The sequence below is a fragment of the Chiloscyllium plagiosum genome, chromosome 3, assembly GCF_004010195.1.
Source record: "Chiloscyllium plagiosum isolate BGI_BamShark_2017 chromosome 3, ASM401019v2, whole genome shotgun sequence".
NCBI lineage: Eukaryota > Metazoa > Chordata > Chondrichthyes > Orectolobiformes > Hemiscylliidae > Chiloscyllium > Chiloscyllium plagiosum.
The window spans coordinates 27,557,192-27,578,194 of record NC_057712.1 but is presented as its reverse complement, the minus strand read 5'-3'; the positions used below and the strand labels follow the sequence as shown (position 1 = coordinate 27,578,194).

Below are 21,003 nucleotides of genomic sequence, written 5' to 3'. Positions count from 1 at the left end.
CTCCTCCCTACCTTTTATCTTAGCCTGCTGGACACATTTTCCTCATTCCTGAAGAAGGGCTTATGCCCGAAACGTCGATTCTCCTGTTCCTTGGATGCTGCCTGACCTGCTGCGCTTTTCCAGCAACACATTTTCAGCTCTGATCTCCAGCATCTGCAGTCCTCACTTTCTCCTCGAATATTCAACACACCTTTAAATCCTCACAAACGTGGTCTCAACAGCATGTTCAAATCATGAGCAATCTCTGAGTTACTCCAGGTGCCATGCAGTAGTGAGTATGGGAATAGGAGGATAGAGCAGATGAATGAGTGGCTGGAGAGATGGTGCAGGCTTCATATTCTTGGGATATTGGGATTATTTTTGGGGAGGTGAAAACTGTGCAAGATGGATGGGGTATAAATAAACAGAAAATTGGATCCTCCCCGAGAGATATGCTAATGTTGCTTGAATGGATTTAAATTATACTTTCAGGAGATCCTGTCAGATAGTTCAGAAGGGAGGGAAGTTGCGATGGAATTAGAAGTTAAAACATCAGTATGTGAGTCTGGAATTCCACCTTTCAATCCTAACATAAGTCTGGTTGTCAAGCACATAAAAGCTTGGATTAAGAAAAAAACAGATTCATGACGGACATGAAGGTCTCTATATAGTACAGTCCCTGGAGGCAAATCCAAAGTGCAGGAGGTATTCAAAAAGGAAATTAGGAAAGCAAGATACTTGAAAGTGAAATAGTATCATCAGAGCCTTGTGGACCTAAGTGAACATGATGGACCGAGTGGCCGCTTTTTTGTACCGCTAATGTCTTTGAGCCTATTACTTGTTCACTTTAGACCAGGTAGGGATGAATTTAAACTGTCTGTATTTCTTAGGTTACCCTTATAGAATGGTAGTATACCCTGTTACAAACCATCACTGGAAACCTTTAGAAGAGGTCATGTGCACTTGTTAAAAATTCAGGTACAGTCAATTCACAGTTCAACTGATAGCTCCAGGCACTTACAAAGCTTTTAAGATGGGACTCTGAATAAGGGATGAAATGAAGTTAAATATTGTGAATTTTTTTAAATCAATAAGGGTACATTTTTTAAAGTAGTGAACTCATAAATAGACACATGAGAACTTTAATTTTTGCATGAGTCTGAGGTTTGGTCATGGTGCATTCTGGGCGAGTTGGCATGGAGTGTGTGAGGGTAAAGGGTGATATGTGGGACTATAAATGGTTATGGTGATGGATAGAACCTTATGGATTAGGACTGAATAATAGAACATGGCTTGACATGGAGTGTATGAAGGAGCATGGGCATGGGAAGGCACCATAGACTGATATGGATTAGCACAGAATTTGGCCTGAATAGCTTGTGAGGGATGGGGTGAGAGCATATGAGGAGTGAGGGCTGCCTTTTGCTTTGTTATTTCTGTCAAAGCTTCAACAATCTGCTGGAGAACTGAGGTTACCTTTCCAACTGTCCACCTCTGCACCCGGCACCAACAGAAGGAGTGGTAGCCATTGGTCCCACATACACCCAACTTCCTCCCCGCTATATAGTCCCCAGATTGAAATTCAAACATCTGGGACATTATTTCCCAGGCTGATGGAAGTGGGATCATCGTTCACTGCAGACACTTTTGCCATTACCCACAGGTATGAACATTTTGTCCCTTTTTCCCAGTAAATTAACATGCACCTCTATAAGTTTTAACACAGGACCTCTGCAAGTGAGGCTTTGACCCCCAAGTACTGAAGTTTAGAATAATGACGTCCAGGGAAGCAATGAGCTCCTGCCTCTGTTTTCACTGGTTTTCCTCTCCACTACTCCTCACCCTTGACACCATCCATTGAGAGATCTCTACAATTTTTTAGCCTCAAATTGGGATCATGTTTGGAAAGGTTTGGGAAGCATAACTGTAACAACCAAGCTGCCTAACCTTATTGGGAAGAATTCAAAACAAATCATATGACACCCTTCATTTCCTCCATTTTATCATATATTAAATTGACAGATCCAAAACATCATTATCTGATAAACACTGTATTTACAATTTGTGGTCCTGAACTTTGACTTCTTATTCATCATTGATTTATATGTTCCACCATTAATGTTGTGCTTTCAGATGTTAAGATCTGATATTCCCTGTCTAAACCTCTCTTTTCTTCATTAGAATTATAATTTACTTGAGACCCATCAAAGTTAATCACAGAGTGTTAAAATCAGAGATTAGTCAGCACAATGGAAGTAGCAACTGGAAGACATGTTGACTACATCCCATGTCAGTGATGAGTACTGGGTATTGTCCTGAATAATGGAAGCACCAAATCAGTATCATTAGGATTTAACACTGTTTAGGTCATCCTATTGCTCATGCAGTATTAACTACTGGTTACAGAGAGGTCTTTTGGTACAATGGTAATGGTCCTGCCTCTAAGCTAGAAGCTTTAGTCTTCTACTCCAGACTTTGTTGACTAAGGAAGGCCATACAGCGTCAACTTGTAAATCCTTCATACATCTGCTCTTACTGCCTGTCATTAACATGAGAGATTCCAGTGATGGAAAGACAGTTGAAGCCTGTAGCAACCATCACTATTTGTTGTTCCAGACCACAACATTTGGTGGTTTTGGGGGGATGGGGGTGATGTGGGGGTGGGTAGCGTAGTAGAAGAGATTAGTACTCTAAAGCCCCAGGTTAACGTTCTGGTGATATTGATTCCAATCCTAGCGTAACGGGTGGTAAAATTTGAATTCTATAAAAACTAAAGTTAGAAAAAGCTAGTCAATGTTGACCATGTAAGCACAGTGGCTTGTTGTAAAAACCTATATGGTTCACTCATTGTCCTTTAAGAAATGGAATCTGCTATCCTTACCTGGTCTGGCTTACATGTGATTCCAAATTCGCAACGTTTTTGACTCTTAACTATCCTCTGGGTAATTAGTGATGGGCAATAACTGGTGGTTTAGCCATGGTTGTCCACATTTCATGAATGAATTATCAAAACGTATACAAAGGTTTATGGTGCAACAGCAGCTCAGATTCCTTGGAGGCTGAGTTGAGGATTGGGGTGAGGTGGGGGGAGAGGGGGAGGGAGTGGGAGTGGAGTTGGTACAGTTGGCTGGACAACTGCTGTGACTCGCAAAAAGATGTAATAAAGATCAGGAACCAACCTTCTAAATTCAGACCTCACCGGACAGCCATGATCATAATAAATGGTGGTGCTTGCTCGAAGGGCAGAATGGCCTACTCCTGCACCTATTGTCTATTGTCTATTATCTATGTTGGCCACATTTAATCAACTTGGATCTGCGGGAAATGGCTGCGTATTCACAATAGTTATTTTACAAAATTGGTACAAGGTAATAAACTTGCATTCAGACAATATATGCAAGCTTGAATACTAAGAAATCATTAATTGTGTTTAAGAGATTTTCTAACAGATGGTCCTTAAAATCTACCGCCTTAACCAAGCTTTTGGCCATCTGCCATAATCTCATGATATGTGGCTCAGTGTCAGATTTGTTTTATTACATTCCTGTGGAATGCCTTGGGACATTTTATTAACTTAAAGGTGTTTTAAAAGGACATGCTGTTGTTAATCTGACAAAAAGTTGTCAATCTGAAATATCAACTCTATTTTTCTCCCCATAGAGAATATCCAAAGTTTTCTGCTTGTATATCAGATTTCCAATTTCCACTGTAATTTGCTTTTGCATCATTTGAGGGTAATCTAGTTTGGCAGGAAAGCTTACTTAGCTTATCAAATTCATAGTATTAATGGATGAGGCCCAAGATTTAAGCAAAATTTTCATGAAATCATAAAATAATACAGAGGAAGTGGAGGTCACTTCGCCCATAATGTCTGTGGTGGGTCTTTAAGAGAGATGTATAGTTAAGTCTACTTCCCTGGAATTTCACCCCCACCTCCCCCTCCGCCCCCACACCCCCACCCCGTAGCCCTGGGGATCTTTTCCTTACAAATATTTACACAATTCTCTTGTGCAGGGTACTATAATCTATCACTTTTTCTGGCAACATAGTTGAGACCACAACAACTCAGTGCAAAAAGTGTTTAGCCTGAAGACATAAAATTTGTCATCTACCTTTAAACAAGATATTTACATATTAAAATGCTTGCAGATAGAGCAGTCTCAGGTTTTGATAATAAATCATTTACCAGAATATTAGGCAAATTGATTATGTGGAGTCAGGCACATTTATGGTTATAGAGTCATATTGTAGGGAAATAGGTACTTTGAGCTAACTAGTCCATGCCAGGAATGTTCCCAAACTAAACTAGTCCTACCTGCATGCATTTGGCCCATGTCCCTCCAAACCTGTCTTATTCATATACTTATCAAAATCTATTTTTAACATTGTAACTGCACCAGCATCCACCACCTCCTCTGGCAGTTCAGTCTAAACACCAACCACTCTGTGTAAAAACATTGCACCTCAGGTTCTTTTTAAATCTTTTGCCTCTCAACTTAAACATATGCTATCTAGTTTTAAACTCCCCCACCTGAGGGAAAAGACCTTTGCTGTTCACCTTATCTAAGCCCCTCATGATTTTATCAACTTGTATAAAGTCACCCCTCAAGCTCCTATGCTCCAATGAAAAATGTCCCAGCCTGTTCAGTCTATTTTTATAACTCAAACTTTCCATTCCTGGCAACATCCTGAGAACTGTTTTCTGAATTCTCTTCAGCTTAATAATATTCTTCCTATAACAAGGTGACCAGAACTGCACACAGTACGAGTGAACGTCGCCCAAACTAAATGCTCATGGATTAACTTAATTTATATTCTTTACTTCTTTCCCTTAATTCATATCAATTTCAGAGATTTTGGAAAGATTGAGCAATTATACTGAAACCAGAATTCAAATGTGACTCTGTGAAGAGTAATGTTAACCAAAAATAGTTGAAAATAAAAGCATATTGGGGAGGTATTCTCTTCAGGCTGCATAAACATTTAAGAGTAATTTAGAGCAGCACTGTTGCCATGACAAGATGCTTTGTAAAGCTATGTTTAGAAAATGAAGTGTGCAATGTCATGTGGGTGCGCAACATTATGCCTTATTTTCACTGGTCACACCTGGCTCCATAATTTTCTTTTAATGTTTAGTTTTTAAGTAATATTCTTCCAACTTCTCTTAAAAATTAATGCATAGCTTAAAGGAGAGCACCTTACATGACCATCCTTGGTGTGTGAGCCTTGATGGTGGCTGTTGGCAAGCCATTTGATTTGGGAAGATTGTGTAGTTATGGAGGGAAATTTGTGATGGACACTAATCTGTGTAAACGTGACTCCTACAGAAGTCACTGAACTGAAGCATAGAGGGACTTTGATGCAATTCAAAATGTGTCTAAGCTAACTGTAATGTCAATTTGTCATCTACCTTTAATGATCTGATTTTAATCTCAACATAACATTCCTGCATATCCCGATAACTTTCATTCACTTCGTAATCAAGAATCTATCTAACTCTGCCTTAAAAATGTATAAAGATTCTGTATCTACTACTTTTTGAGGAAGGGAATTCCAAAGACTCTCAACACTCAGTTTTTTTTCCTTTCATCTCTGTTTTAAATGGGTGAGCCCTTATTTTTAAACTACTACCCCTAGTTCTAGGTTCTCCCAGAAGAGGAATCATCCTTTCCATATTCCCTTGGTCAAATCCCCTCAGGATCTTATATTTTCCAAATCAGTCATTCTGCCTCTTTATACTCCAGAGGATACAGGCATAGCCTGTTAGCCTTTCTTGTAAATAATGGATGTTCTTTTAAAATAAAAATAATTCCATTCAGATTGCCGACATTTTATTGGAGATATAAGCCACAAAGGACTGCAAGAATGTTCAGAAATCTCAGTCATCCATTACCAGGCACAGTTAGATTTTTGCTGAAGATTGGCATGTTTTGAGCATGCTTGAGAAGGGTAGAATTCATTTGTGCTAAGCTTGTACTGAGTGTAATAGTTAATTGCATGTGGGAATATCCAAAACTGGAAGTTATAAATATAAAATAGTCACTAATATATCCAGCAGGGAATTCAGGAGAGCTGTCAGAAAGTGGAACATTAAATGTCGTAATTGAGGTGAATACCATAGTTGTATTTGAAGGGAAGCTGGATGAACTAATGAAGGAAGAAAGAATAGAAAGATAATGCTGAAAGGACTAAATGGAAGGGGGCTGGGAAAAGGTTCACATGGAACCCGAGGCTGACTTAGACTGACTTACAATACCTCGAGTTGTGTGCAAGCCATTGGACAGCAAGACACTGCCACTGGCTCCTGTCCATCAAAATTTCCTTCACCTCAGCCCAATGGCCCACTAATGGAGGTCCTCTTCAAATGCACTTAGCCAGATCTTTTTTTTTGCCAGCCCATCTTCTGCTTCTACTTTGGCTGACCATATTTCTGGGAGGCAAAAGCTCTATTCTCTCCATATCAGTCATCTCTTTGTCTCTGAACAGTCCACTGTGGCATTGCCTTGCTAGTGATACTGTCTCACCATGTGGTTCCCATGATCTGATGCAGGCAACACTGGTAATACGTTTATTGTTTTCTCTGATGTTTCATTGATATGGATGCAGTTGTTTTACAACAGACATGCAGAGGCACAACTTCATTGCTATGTTGATGAAGATAGATACATATATAGTATGGACCTATTAGAAGACCAATGTTTCTTTGCTGATTTTTATGTGGATGTCAATCTCTGCATCACCTTCCCTGTAAATGTTGCTTCCCAGGTAGGAGAAGTGTTTGGAATCCTCAATGTTCTCTCGGATAATGGTGACATGGATGCCATGTTGCCATCTAGGCAACATTGTCTTGATCTTCTTGCAGCTGCCTTGTGAGCAGTGGTACCAAGGTTATCTACATGGTGGTCATGTTTTGGAGTGTGGACATATTTCAGGCAGCAGCCTGATGCCTATGAAAACCAGGCTATCAACTGGTCATGCTACATCAGGATGCCAAAGGCTGCATCCACCAATGACTTGCTTGTGCTGAAATCAATAACCAAGATGAAAAGGAATGGGAAGAATACGCAGCCTGGCTGAGATGCTGAAGAAATCCTGGGTGCCCATACTGGTCTTGTGCAACAACTGTATGAAATGTATAAAGTTTTGCTGATATTAATATACATTATGGTGCTATGCTGCTTTGTAATCTACCCAAGTGACTGCCAATGGATGCGTTGACAGCCTAGCAATTGGCTTCTGACATTCTAGGCTCTGTTCTCTGATGATTCTGACTGTAAATATCTTTAGTTATGTGGACTACCATAACAGCCTCTTCCTCACTCAGGGTACCTTCTGTAGTTGACATAAAACAAATTTGCTAAACTTATTGCAGAGTTTACCTGAAACACCACTGATATCCAGCCTTTAAAAGAATGTGAATAATTGCTGTAGCACTGATATTTTTTGTTGTATTTGCTAACCCTAGCTAGCACAAGGAAAAATATTAGTTACTAACTATAGTGCCAAACCATGTTTGCCAGTATTCATCTGTAACAGTGCTTTTCTTATAATCACCATCAAGGAAATAACTGAGCTCGAGTCTTTCTCTTCAAGGGCTTTAGGCTATTGATTTTAAACAAGATAATTTGCTAAATACCTCCAGAAACATAATTGGAGTCAAGCAACTTTAAACAACTGTGAATTACATTAAAACAGTTAATCACCAATCAAAAATGGTGAAACAATTCCATACAATTGTATTTGTATGGAATGCTTGTATTTTGAATCAAGTTATCTTGATTCATCCCTCAAATACCAGTCATGGAACAACTAAATTTGTAACAAGTAACAAAAATGCTTTGAATTCAGTGACCCTTCCTCAGAACTGATGGCAGCTAGGAAAAGTTTTTTTTTATGCAGAAGATAAGGTGAGTGGAGGGGGTAAAGAGTAAATGATAGGTTGTGATAAAGCCCAAAGAGAGAGAAGAACAGGTGGACAGACAAAAGAGTGGATAACAATCAGCCTGGGAGAATGAATAGCTGTTAGAGGATGGCTAGCGATGGATGATATGTAATAGTAGACTTTGTGGTAACAAGAACTGGTGTGTTGGGGTTGGGATAAACACATATGAATACCCTAAAATTATTGAACTCAATACTGAGTCCAAAAAGCCGTAGAGTTCTCAAGCGAAAAAATTAGGTGTTGTTACTCCAGCTGGCGCTGAGCTGCGCTGGAGCACTACAGCAAGCCTGAGACAGAGATGTTGGCCATGGTAACAAGTGTGATGGCCTGTAACAAGTGTACCTAGTTAAGCTTGGAAAGGAACATTTTTACTGAAGTTGATTTTTAATCTCACACTTAAAATGACAGATCTAATATAAAGGCAATTCCATGCCAAAACTTTGACAAACGTTTTCACTTTCTTTCACAAAAGCATTTCAGTCATTAAATTCAGTTCAGTAAGTTATTTTCCCAATAAGCATTACTATGCTGTTAATAACTCTAGTTACTTTTGCAGTTAGGTGAATGAATACAATTCAAGAAGTAATTAAGAAAGGAACTCTTACTTTCTGATTGTTAAAGATCATGAGTGAGATGAATTATGATGCAGTATTCACAGGTTCATCGTAGAATGCCTACAGTGTGGAAACAGGCCATTCGGCCCAACAAGTCCACACGACCCTCAGAAGGGTAACCCACCCAGATCTACTCCCCCTACCCTATTACTCTACACTTACCCTTGACTAATGCACCTAAGCTATACATCCCTGAGCACGATGGACAATTTAGCATGGCCAATTCTCCTAGTCTGCACATCTTTGGATCGTGGGAGGAAACCGGAGCAAACCCACACAGACATGAGGAGCATGTGCAAACTCCACACAGACAGTCGCCTGAGGCTGGAATCGAACCCAGGTCTCTAACACTATGAGGCAACAGTACTAACCACTGAGCCACCATGCCATCCCTAATTCACAACATATTCAGCACCATTCATGACTACTCACATACTGAAGCAGCCAATATTCAAATGCAGGGAGGTGAAACTGAGGACTGCAGATGCTGGAGATCAGAGTCAAAAAGTGTGGTGTTGGAAAAGCACAGCCGGTGAGGCAGCATCTGAGGAGCAGGAGAGTCGACATTTCGAGCATAAACTCATCACATCCAACTGCAGCAAGAGTTACAATTGACCAGAAAATGAACTGAACTGCCAGTATTAAGACTGCAGCTACAAAAGCCAGTCAGAGGTTGGGAATCATACAGTGAGTAATTCACCTCCTGACTCCTACGAACATCACCATCTGCACGTTCCCCTCCAATCCACTCACTGACTTGGAAATATATCACTATCCCTTTAGTCTTGCTGTCAAAATCCTGCAACTTCCTCCCTTACGGCAATGTGTGTTTACCTACAGAACATGAACTGCAGCACTTCAAGAATGCAGCTCACCACCTTCTTAAAGACAACTAGGGATGGGAATAAATATTGGCCCAGTCAGCAGCACCCACATCCCATGAATGAAAAAAAAAATGCAGATTGCCCTCAATATCTTACTAAGCTCTGTTCTGCATTTTCAAGGGCTTAAAAGATTGAAGGCAAAGATATTACCTTGCAAAGGGAGGGGCAAGAAAAAAGCAAATTACTTTTTATATTTAAAAACAACACTGTATTAACCAAAGCAAAATAGACAATAGCAGTGTCTTTCTAAACAATAATGAGAAAGGATCTTAATGATGAAGAATCTCAGCCCAGTGCTCAAATTGCAAGTAATGAACTATCTAGCTAGCACTTTTGCTTGCTATCATTCAAGATTTGAAAGTGTACCATTATGACTGACAACTTACCAGTGGTGAAAGAAAATTGTTCCAGAATATATTAAATCTAAGTACCCGTAGTGGGAAATGCCTTGGCATGTATGAGAAGTGCTTTTTAGACATGATGAAACATATTGTAATGATCAAGTCCTTTTAGAATCCTCAAAACAGTATCATTGTTAATTATACATTAATTATGTCTGAGTGTGGGCAGGTGGTGGCCATTTACTGGGGTTTCTTCTGTGCCCTTATAAGTGCACATGAACTTAAGCTTGATTGTTTGTTGAGGAGGTGCTTGTTTGTAATCTGTAACTGTTCAAATAAATGCTTATAAAATATGATTAGCTTGGAATAAAAGTGGAGAGTGCTGCAAACACTAAGCTAGTCTGTGGTGAGAGAAAAAGAGTTAATGTTTCAAATTTAATATGAATCCTCTTCAGAACTGAGGTAAGATTGGCACCAATTACATCATTCCACAAATGGCTTTCTGGACTAAGAATCATATCACTTTCAATGGTCTCTTTTGCACTAACAACATGCCTTGGTGAGGCAGCTGACTGAGCAGGAGAGTTGGGGTAATGGATAAATTATATAATTGGTAGGATATGACTAGTTGTGACCTGCAAGGATCTGTGTTGGGTTGGGGCCACAAGTATTCGCGATGTCTGTTTATAAATGAATCAGATAAAGGGACAGAAAGACATACATTCAAATTTGCCACACATGCAAAGATATTTGGTACTGGAAGTCACACAGGTCGAAATATATTACAATGAAATATTAATTGGATTAAATTAGTGGAATATTGTGGCAAATAGATCTCAATGTAGCCAAACAAGCAAAACAAAAGCTAGAAACAGTAAAGATCCAGAGAGATCGCCCAAGTACATAGATATAATGTCTGTACAGAAATTTATAAAAAATCGCTTGCAGAATGCTTGTCATTAAATCCAGAAGACTAAAATACAGATGTGTTAAAGTCAAAGCACTGCATCAACCATACTGTAATGGTCTCAGAGAGAGTCCAATGTGAAGTTGCCAGAATGTTAGTGCTCATATCCCAATAATGATTTATTTTCCCAAAAAAAAGCACAAAAGAAAAGCGAAGAGCAGAATGAACACAATCCTAGTTGTTGGAACCTTACAACATCTGTCAACTGACCCATAATATTCTGGAAGGAAACATCAATGTAAATGGGAGGATATGGTTAATCAATTAATGCAAATAGACAAAGGCAGCTACAGAGATTGAGGCTCCAGATTAGCCAGGTTTGAGGGACTAAATGGCCAATTCCTGGTCCAGTATTCTTACATAAAATTGTTAGCCTGAAAGACTGTCACTAATAGACCCTTCTTTTGAGGACTGTGTTTACTTGATTATGAATTGCTATCAGGGGTGTTGATAGCTTCATCTGATTGAACTGGTTGATTTTTTTCTCCCCACAGATCTTTAGCTACATGGGACAGGGCAACCCCAAGTTGGGGGAGGCAGGGAGCATGATTTTCTACTTTTTCCTTCCTTGCCTGCTGCTGCTGTCTCTCATTTAGATGCTGTGCCTCAATGTATGTGGTAGCATGATGGATAGGTTGTAGCTATTCCCCACTACTGCTAGCAAACTCCTTCCAGACATTCAGGACAATGCTGCTGTACTTCAAGAAGAGCTTCAGAGTTTTTTTTGAAGAATTTTATTTGACAGCCTTTGAAACATTGGCTTTCTGAGAGTTGAGCAAACAGGCTCTGTTGTGGGACATAGTTTTCAGTCATCTGGACATAGTCCCCAAGTTGTTGTCCCCAAACCCAACTCCTTTTTTTGTATTTTCTTTTTTATTTCAAGGAAAGCTTTTTCACACAATGGAATGGCATCTTTTTCCAAATTAAGATCCTGATTTTTTGTCATATTTTCTAATTAACCTATTCAAAGATATGATTACACACTTCTGGAGCAGGTGGGACTTGAACCCAGGTATACAAAGTCCAATGAGTATCACCTGCTTTCCATCACAAAATCGAGCTGTTCTGGTTACACTTAAATGGACCATTTCTAACATTGACATAATGTGTAGACTTAATGTTCATGATTAGAGTGGTGCTGGAAAAGCACAGCAGGTCAGGCAGAATCCGAGGAGCAGGAAAACCTGATGAAGAGCTCCTGCCTGAAATGTCAATTTTCCTGCTCCTCAGATGCTGCCTGACATCCTGTGCTTTCCAGCACCACTCTAATCTTGACTTTAATCTCCAGCATCTGCAGTCCTCACTTTTGCCTTAATAACATTTACGTTGATCTCATATTTGTGATTGACAGGACCCTGAATTGTGTCTGACCCATTTCCTACACTTCTGCCCTCACCCTTTTTCTCCCTTTCCACACCATCCGGAATCTGCACCCAAAGGATCATAATCCACCATTTCTTCCACCTCCAGTGGAATGCCTCAACCAGATCCATATTCCCCCCTCCCCCCTCCCCCCGACCCCACCCCTGCCCGTCAGAATTCTGAAGGGACCATTCCCTCAGGACACCCTCATTAACACCTACTGTACTCCCAACATCCCCCACACCCCCATGACATCTTTCTGTGAAATTGGAGGACATGTAACACTGTTTACTTCCTCCCTTTTCGCTATCCATGGCTCCAGATATGCCTTTGGTGAAGCAGCAATTTACTTGCAATACACTCAATCTATCTACTGCATTCATTGCTCACAATGTGTCTCCTATACACTGGGGAGATGAAATTCAGACTGGGCAACCGCTTAGCGGAACATCTATGTTCTCAAATATGACCCTTAGCTTCCAGAACTGATACTTCAGCACACCACCATGTCTCTTGGCCAATGTTTCTGTTTCAGGCCTGCTCAGTGAGGCTCAGTACAAACGAAAAGAACAGCATCTCATTTTCTGTTTGGGTACCTGTGCAGCCTGCAGGGCTCAATTTAGAGTTCAATAATTGTAGCACCTGAGCACCTTCTCCCCTGTCCTTTACCAGCCCCACACCTGTCATGATATAAACTTTTTTCATCACAGTCAACCCATTTTCATGTATTAATGGTCCCTATTATCACCTTTTCTTTCACTCTGTCTCACCATTATCCATCTCTTTGTCTGCTTAACTACCGTTCTCTCTCTGGGCTCTATCTCGATCTATCACATTGTCCTCCTCCCACCTCTACCACCCCCAACCCCTGACCTCATCATACCACCGTTTCCTAGTTACTATCAGTTCTGAAGAAGGGTCACTGGATTCTAAACATTTCAGATTTCCACCATCCATTTCTTTGTTTATCCTTGATTTTAACAACTGATGTAGTGACCATAATAACCGTATGCTTACAGTTTGGCTGTGGGATTTTGAGGATCAGTTTTTTAAACATAATGTCAATGACAACCTAATAAAGTGAATGGACAACTACAAACTCAAAGCCAGGGTGGTGCAAGCATGTGGTTTGCAAATGACAAAGGACAATAAATCTAACAAATTAAATCACGGAAGCAATCACTAATAAATTGCATTAGAATGAAAGATGACTGACATGAAAAATGTTTGTCTAGTTTGTGAAATTTGTGTGAAGACTCATTAACACTCAATAACTACACGTTGAGCTGGTCATGTACTTTACATGTTTCTTAAGAAGGGCTCTGCCTGTTCTGTAATAAGTTGTGACCACGTTCCCTAAAACATTAGATTAAATGATTTGAAATTACATAGAAACAATTGTACTTGAATAGCATCCTTCATGACCAAAGCTTTTTACAGTCAATGAAATACTTTTTTTGATCCATTGTGATTGTTGCAACTTAGGAAATGCAGCAAACAATGTGTGCTTAGCAAAATCTCACAAATAACAATGGTTTAATAACCAGATAGTCTGTTCTAATTACGTTGGTCATGGGATAAAACTTTATTATTCAACCATGCAGACGCCTCCTTTCTTTGTCAAGTATTGCTGTGGTATCTTGGATGACAGATGGGGCTTCAGTTCGACAGCTCATCAGAAAGACAGAATATCTGATGGCGCAGCGTTCTGCTGGCACAGCACTAGAGAGTCAGCCTGGATAATGTACTCCATGTTACTAAGTACAAGGGATGACAATTATAAAAAAGACTTTGCAAAGTTAAAGTGTTTTTAATCAGAGCAAACGATTGAGGGTTGCCAGATAGTGGCCTTCAAGATTATGCAAGTGGAAAATTCAGGTGCTCGTAAGGAAGAAAAGCTAATGATTTGGCAAAGCCAGCTCAAGGAGAGAAAATATTGGCAGAATGATGACAAAAGAAATTTACCACAGACAAGTAGAAATCCCTCTACAGAGGCATAAAGAAACGGACTACACATAAACTTCATGAATATGTTGAAAGAAACTCAATAATGTTACTGGACTCAAACACACTGGGCTAGAGTTTATTCCAGTAAATTGGGCTTCCCTTTCCCTTTTTTTAAATTGCTGTGCTTTTTAAAACTGTGGATTCAAATGAAAAAGAACAATTGAAAACCTTGGGATTTATATAATACTTCTATGTTTTGAAATCAAGATATTTGATACCCATTGTGAACCCTGTTTGTGTAGCTGTGACTTCCAGCAATGTGCAAATGAATCCAAAGATGTGCAGGTCAGGTGAATTGGTCATGTTAAATTGCCCATAGTGTTAGGTGCATTGGTTAGGGGTAAATATGAGGTGGGGGAATGGGTCTGGGCGGGTTGCTTGTTGGAGGGTTGTTGGGCCAAAGGGCCTGTTTTCATACTGTAGGGTATCTACCTATCTATCTAAAAAACTGGAGCTTATGGCGTTAGTTACATGTGAAGTTGGTTGTCTGTGGACTTTGGACAAATTTTTTTTTAAGAAGTCCTCTCCTGCCAATGACTATGTGATTGGTTGATGGATAGTTGAACAGTTTGGGCTGTGCACATGACAGACCAGAAAAGAAAACAGCAGCCATTGCACTGTCTCTGCTCTCTGCAGTTAGCCACTTTAAACCAAAAGCAAACTAGCCTTCTTTAAGTCAGCACTTGCCGCAAGTTGTGACTGAATGAGATGCGGCAGAGGCCACTCATAAGTGAACTAGTCACCCTGTGCTGCTTTCAAACCAATGGAATCAAGGAAGGGTGAGGAAAACCTTTGGATCAACAATAACTAATCCAATAGACTTATGAACACAAACCATGGAACTGTTTTTCTGAGATTCCTCTCTCATAGTGCTTTTTTTCCTGTTTATGTCTGTCTGTCTATGCATGCGTGCAAGGGAATGTTTATAAGATGTTTACAATTTTAATCTACAGAGCTTATTTAATTTAAGTACTTACCCATTGCTAAAATCTAATAACCTGTAACAAATAGTGAAGTATATTTGCTAGTATGGAAATCTGATCCATGTTTTCTATCAAGCAAGTAGTTTTGTGGCTTTTTAAAACACATTTTAAAAAAAAACTTTGACTTTTGTGATGACTTCAGGAATAGCAGGGCTTGTTTTCCAGCAGGATACCCCAGTGAGGTGGAACACTCAACATTGGTTATAGAACTGGCAGGAATTCATGTTACGTTGAAGAGCAGGCCCAACAAAATTAAGTGCCTGTTAAGCATATATGTGCCCAATTCTAGGCCTCCTGCATGAGTAATGCCTCTGAAGGCTGGACATCGAGTCCCTAAGGGCTACGATTAAAAGCTAGCATCTTTCAATTGCCAGCACTACCAGCAAAGCTGGGGAGATTTATTCACATCAGGAATCCCTGCCTAATTTTCTTGGTTTCCCACCATTATGCCTGCTCTGGCTGGCTCCACTGAAATCCAGTTCACCATTTCCAACCATTGATCAATGACCAAACAGCACAAATAGGCAATCTAGATACAACTGAGAAGACAGTCATGGCTCAGAAGGTAACACACCTCCATCTTCGGAGGGTCAGTGTGGACTTGTTGGGCCAAAGGGCCTGTTTCCATACTGTAGGGAATCTAATCTAAAATGCCCCTGCTTGCTCTCTGGGGTAAATGGAAAAAGATCTCACAGAAAAGCTAGGTAGTCACTCTTGGTTCTCTAGCCAATATTTATCCCTCAATGAACATAATTAAAACTGATGCTGTTTCATTATCACAATTGTGTGAGTTTGCTGTGTGCAGTTGACTGCTGTATTTCTAATACTACAACAGTGACTAACCTTCAGAAATGTTCTCTCGGCTTACAACCACTTAGGGACATTCAGAGCTCATGGAAGGTACTATATAAATGTAAATCTTATTTTTACACAAGTGTAATGAAGTCTTGATCACAATTTACAGATAATTCAAAGCTGCAATAATGGGTGCAGCAAGATCTTTCTGGATCGGTTCATTGAAAAAAGGCCAAGTAACTTTCCTGAGTCAGAATACACTGAGAATGCAAAATTCTCTGCTTCAAACTGAAATAACTCAAGAGTCCTTGACACTGATCCAGCTTCCTCAGACTCAGCACTCAGAGTGTTAGGAGATCTGTCTCACCTATTTATTTGTCAGCCAGGGCTCCCTGGTTAGGGCACCAACCCAACCTCCACTCCCGGCACCTTCCCCTGCAACCGCAAAAAATGCAAAACTTGCGCCCACACCTCCACGCTCACTTCCCTCCAAAGCCCCAAGGGATCCTTCAATATCCATCAAAAATTCACCTGCACCTCCACACACATCATTTACTGTATCCGCTGCACCCGATGTGGTCTCCTATACATTGGGGAGACAGGCTGCCTACTTGCAGAACGTTTCAGAGAACACCTCTGGGACACCTGCACCTGCCTTCTTGACCTGCAATCTTCTTCCCGACCTCTCCGCCCCCACCCCCTCTCCGGCCTATCACCCTCACCTTAACCTCCTTCCACCTATTGCATTCCAAACGCCCCTCCCCCAAGTCTCTCCTCCCTACCTTTTATCTTAGCTTGCTTTGCACACCCTCCTCATTCCTGAAGAAGGGCTAATGCCCGAAACATCGATTCTCCTTCTCCTTTGATGCTGCCTGACCTGCTGCAGCAACACATTTTTCCAGCAACACATTTTTGATCCCTGATTAGGGAAGTTAATCTGATCCAATCAGGGAACCCACATTTTATGAGGTCCACCTGGCTGATCTCATTACAATCATTGCATACCTCCCCTCCGAGTCTGAGGACATAGGCCGGTTCTTTTATTTGGAGCTCCTCCTGGGGCATTTTAGCACTGGGTCAGGTCCCTCCAACTATGCCTCTGATATGGAGAATGCGTAATGCACATTAGCTCACCTCTTGCACATGGAGCGTTTCAGAAGAAATTCATTCTCCTCTTCAAGTGGCAAAGGTATCAAGGCAGCAACATTTGCCATGTCTACCTTAGATTTCAAGATTTCTTCAACGCTTGATGGAGAGCGAGAACTCTCTGGTTCTGGAACAGCCAGAAGGCAGTCAAGGAGCCAGGCATATTTTTCTCCCACATTGTTTGCAAATTTGCAGCTTTCATATGGTCCACATGATTTTTCAGTACTATCATACCTACCTGAACTTTATACATCACTGGACCTAACCTCGCATCAGCCATAACTCTTACCCCTGCAGGGCCATTCCCATAGTACTTACATAAAACTTTGTTCCCTGAAGTAAAATCTTGCTTTGCGGAGTCTTGTGTCAGGCATTGGAATTCCTGATGGTATTTCACCCACTTAAAAAAACAGCCATCACCCCCTGAGGTGTTCGCAGACTATGATCCCAAGCAAGACCTGGTATTGCATATATACTCTAAATGGCAGTCTTGTATATTGGTACAAACACTTATAGGTATTAATTGGAGCATGCTCCTGGGAATCCTCATTCAGCTGCAATTGCCAATATGCATGGCTCATGTCCAGCTTAATGAAGGAAAGCACTCCTGCCATCTTGGCATATAAATCCTCTATGCAAGTGATTGAGTATTTATCCAGCTGCAAAAAGCAGCTTAATGTTTGTTTAAAAACCCCACAAAGGTGAACCAACGCATTGGGCTTCACAATCGATATGACTGGTGCAGCCCTTTCTGCAAACTGACCTGGTTCAATGATTCTTTCACTTTCCAGCCTCCTGATTTCTGCCTCTAATTTTGCCCATAAGACAAATGGCACTGGGAGGGCCTTGCAGAATTGTGGAATTGCTTCCTGGTCAACATGCAAGGTGGCCTCAGTTCCTTTGATAGACCCTAGACCTTGCTGAAAAAATTCTGGGTATTTAATTAGAACTTAACTCAGGCAGTCATTTCCTAACCAAAACTTGTTGAGCCAATCTAGGTGAATATTTCTTAACCAATTTCACCCCACTAAGCTTGGGCCTGAGTCTTTTATTATGATTAGTGGTAACTGAGCGAGCTGCTTCTCATAAGAAACCAGATCTGAAGTTGTACCATTAAGCTGGAAGGTTCCCCAGTATAGGTTCTCAGTCCAGTCTAAGTCTTGAAAAACATAAGGATTGGAGTCCATAGTGAATTTTGCTGAAGACTGGTCCTGCAATCACTGAAATAGCCTGTTGGTATCGACCGATATTAGAACTGTGTGACCATTTAACCAGACATTTATTTTGATTGGTTCTGATTTGGATGTTACTAAACAATTTAACTGTTCCATCCAGATGTAGGTGGGCTTTCCAGGTTGTACACTCTCTTGGATATTGGCCTATGAGTTCTCTTACTCCATTTAGGTGTAGTGGGACTCTTTCTCGAGTCTGTATACTCGCAGCAACTAATTTGGCTTGCTGACCCAGATCCTGAAGAAAATTCTATTCATTTGACTGAGGCTGGGCTTTGTTTTGGGATTTTGTTGTGGGCTGACCTAGAGTCCCTCTGTTCAGGATATGTCCCGAGTGAGGCTCCGCAATTGCCTTCACTCAAATGGTGTTCTTCAAGCTCGGTTAGACTGGTGAGGGTGTCCACTTCCATTGGAGCAGCCTGCAACTCATACACTCCACTTGCCACATTTTCCAAAGATAAAGCTAAGTGTAATGCCTGTTCGAAGTCCAAGGGTTTTTTGAAAGGCTTCAGCTAGTATGTGCTTTTGCTGAGTTACGTCATTAGTCCCACACCCCAAACAAACAATCTCTCAGCATCTAACTTAAGGGTTAAACCAATCACATGCCTCTGCCAGTCATTTTAAACTAGTCAAAAATCCCAGTACAGTGTCCCCTGATTCTTGAATTGCTGAGTAAAACCGATAGCATCTCAGAATTAGAAAAGGCTTGGGATTATATATTCCCTTAATTAAATCAGTTAACTCGAAGGGTTTTTGTATCTGGTGCTTTAGGGAAAGTTAGGGTCCCAAAAACCGAAAAAGCTGTTGGTCCACAAGCTGTAGGAGAATTACTTGTTGCTTTTCATCTGCCCCAATTCATTTGCCCAGGAAAGAAAAATTCCACATACTGGGCCCAGTGTTTGACAGCAGGATTGAAAGTCAAGTGTCCCAAATAACAGCATGATGCCAGAAACATTTACTCCAACTCAAAGACAACTATTGTGAATCAATTTCTTCAGGAGTGTTCCTTTCTTTCACTGTCACTGAAATAAATCCACAGAGGCTGGTCTCTTGTCACCAAGTCACTCTTTATTTACACATAGTCCAGCTTCCTCAGAGCCAGCTCTCAGAATGAACAGAACCCCTGACTATTATTCTTCTATTTATATTTGTCAGCCAGGACTCCCTGACTGGACCAGATTAACAGGCCCAATCAGGAAACTCCTCATCTACCTGGCTGACCTCATTATAAACAGGACGCAACCATTACTGAAACAATTCCATAAACTATTTTAAAAGCAAATTGAGATAAATGCTGAAGAATAATCAAGTGCTTACATAATTACAAAACATAATTAACTTAGCTGGCTTATGGAGGAAAACAGCAGTAGAGACATAATGATCTGTTTCCATGTTGTACTATTCCACATTGCAGATAAACCAGATGCTTTAGTCAAGCCTAAACCCAGAAAGCTACAGCACAAAATATGATAACTCATATTAACCGAAACACTTCGTTTCCTACATATTTCAATTATTTTGACTGAACAGTGAGTATTAATGATACCAGTGGAACTAGCTTGGAGGGATTAGTGAATATAATCATTACTCTACTTCCAACTGTCAATAACATTCTCCTCCACAAGGCAATTGCAGTAGTCTGCATGACCGATTTAATCTTTTCAGTTTGCAATTCACATTAAATAAAATAACAGATGATCTGGAGGAAGTTGAGGATGGAAATCAAGCTAGAAGATCCTGTTGACGTTTATAAATCACCCAAACTGAATTGAAGAGGTTTTACAGAAGAAACAGAACCCTTCCATTGAATTAGTATTTCACAGCAACTGTAACTTGGAAATGAGTACCTTCACGGATGGTGGAAATTTATGCAAAAAATAAATAATTTCTTACATTTTAAAGCAGTTTCTTCTGTTCTCTGCCTCCTCTACTGAAATGTATTAGGAATAATTGGGTTCTGGATTTGTAAGTCAAACTTGATCACCTCATCCAAGTCTCCTTGAGAAAATTTACAATGCTATGATGAACAATTTGTTTTGCATGTCTTGATGCAGAATTATGAAGCAAATTGGAACAATAAATTCTTATTAACAAGTTAAAGATACTTTAAAATCCGCATTTGCTATATATTTAAAAAAAATAAATAGAAAGCTGATGTCTTTGTTACTACCTGATTTTATATGATGACAGAGGTCAAAAAGGACATTCCTCTCTGGAGTGATCTTTTCAATAGGCTGCCAAAATGTATTGGCGCAGCAATCATTGACATTCTAATAATGCTACAGCAGACAAACATTTGTAGCTGTCGAAAAGTGTGGTGCTGAAAAAGCACAGCAGGTCAGGCAGCATCCGAGGAGCAGGAAAGTCAACATTTCGGGGATAAGCCCTTCAACAGGAAACGTTGACTCTCCTGCTGTTTGGGTGCTGCCAGACTGCTGTACTTTTCCAGTGCTACACTTTTCGAGTCTGATCTCCAGCATTTGCAGTCCTGACTTTCTCCAAAACATGTGCAGCTGCCTGCATCTGTACATAAGTACATCCTGCCCAAATATATACTGCGTTTTTTAAAAAAAAATCATTCACAGCATAATGGCATGGCTGGCTAGGCAGCAGTTATTGCCCATCCCTAATTAGCCAGAGGTGAGTAAAGAGTCAACTACTTTACTGTGGGTTGGGAGTTACCTGTAGGCCAGGCCAGGTAAGGATGGCAGTTTCCTTCTCTAAAGCACATTAATGAACCATGGGTTTTTC

The 21,003-nt window shown here is 40.4% G+C and overlaps 1 protein-coding gene across 5 annotated transcripts in view; it reads right to left on the bottom strand.

The window, feature by feature from the left end:
* Positions 1–21,003, bottom strand: part of dlgap2a (discs, large (Drosophila) homolog-associated protein 2a) — a 729,001-nt gene that overhangs the window by 288,304 nt on the left and 419,694 nt on the right. The window lies entirely within an intron of this gene.